Genomic DNA, 1,309 nt, shown 5'->3' on the forward strand with positions numbered 1-1,309 from the left:
CTTGGGTACTTTCTCTAGCTCCTCCATTGGGAGCCCTGTGATCCATCCAATAGCTGACTGTGAGCATCCACTTCTGTGTTTGCTAGGCCCCGGCATAACTCACTGTAGCCTGGGCAGGATGAGAAATTAAGACCCTCCTATGTCAGCTTCCTAAGTAGTTAGGATTCCCTGCCTGCACCATCTGGCCACGATGTATTCATTTTCATTAATTAAAAAATAATGTTACTGTTATTAAAGGTTTATTTTTTATGTAATTTGGTGTTTTGTCTGCATGCATGTCTGCACACTAGAATAAGTAATTGGGTCTGATGGAACTACAGTTATGAATGGTTGTAAAGTGCCCTGTGGTTGCTGGGAATTGAACTCAGGTCTTCTGCAAGAGCAGCCAGTGTTTTCAACTTGTGAGTCATCTCTCCAGCCCCCCATAAATAAATTTTTTGCCTTTTTTTAAATGCTAATCCCACATAATACCTGCATCTCCTATAATCTTTCTCTCTTTGGTCTTCCTTTCTGCTGGTTCTATTTGCAATTCCTTCAACTATTCATCTATGTTAAAGATTTTCAGGTTGTTATTTTCTTCCTACCTATATTAATATTTAATTATATATAAGCTTTCTAGGGGGATGTGATTCTGTGTTTGTAACTGTTAGGTCTTTAAAATTGTTTCATTCCCCCCCCAACCCCCACCCCGTTTTGAGACAAGAGTCTTGTTGTGCCGTTCTTAGTGGCCTAGAACTTTCAGAATGGTGGTGGTGGAGAACTCCCAGCTCTCCTGTTGTATCTCCTGAGTGCTGGGATTACAGGCTGGCACCACCATGCCTAGCACCCCAGAGCTCCCAGGGTCTAGATCACCAATGAAGAGGACACATGGAGGGATCCATGGCTCCAGATACATATGTAGCCGAGGATTGCTTTATCTGGCATCAGTAGGAGTGGAGCATTGGTGCTGTGGAGGCTTCATGCCCCGGCACAGGGGGATGCTAGAGCGGTGAGTGGGTGGGTGGGTGGGTGGGTGGAGGAGCACCTTCATAGAGGCAAAGGGGAGGGATGATGGCATGGAGGGTTTTTGGAGGGGAAACTGGGAAGGGGGACAACATTTGAAATGTAAATAAATAAAATAATCAATAAAAACAAACAACAGAGAAACAAACAAATTAATACCTGTTTTAAAAAGCATCTCTTTCACGTCATTCTTCTTTTGCTTGCCACAGAGGTCACTTGGGCCTAATGTGCAAACAAAGATAGAGACACCAACATAATATTTGGGTAACCATCCAGAAACGAGGTTAGAAGGAGTTTTTTTTTTTTT

The sequence above is a fragment of the Mus caroli genome, chromosome 19 (genome assembly GCF_900094665.2).
Source record: "Mus caroli chromosome 19, CAROLI_EIJ_v1.1, whole genome shotgun sequence".
Lineage (NCBI taxonomy): Eukaryota > Metazoa > Chordata > Mammalia > Rodentia > Muridae > Mus > Mus caroli.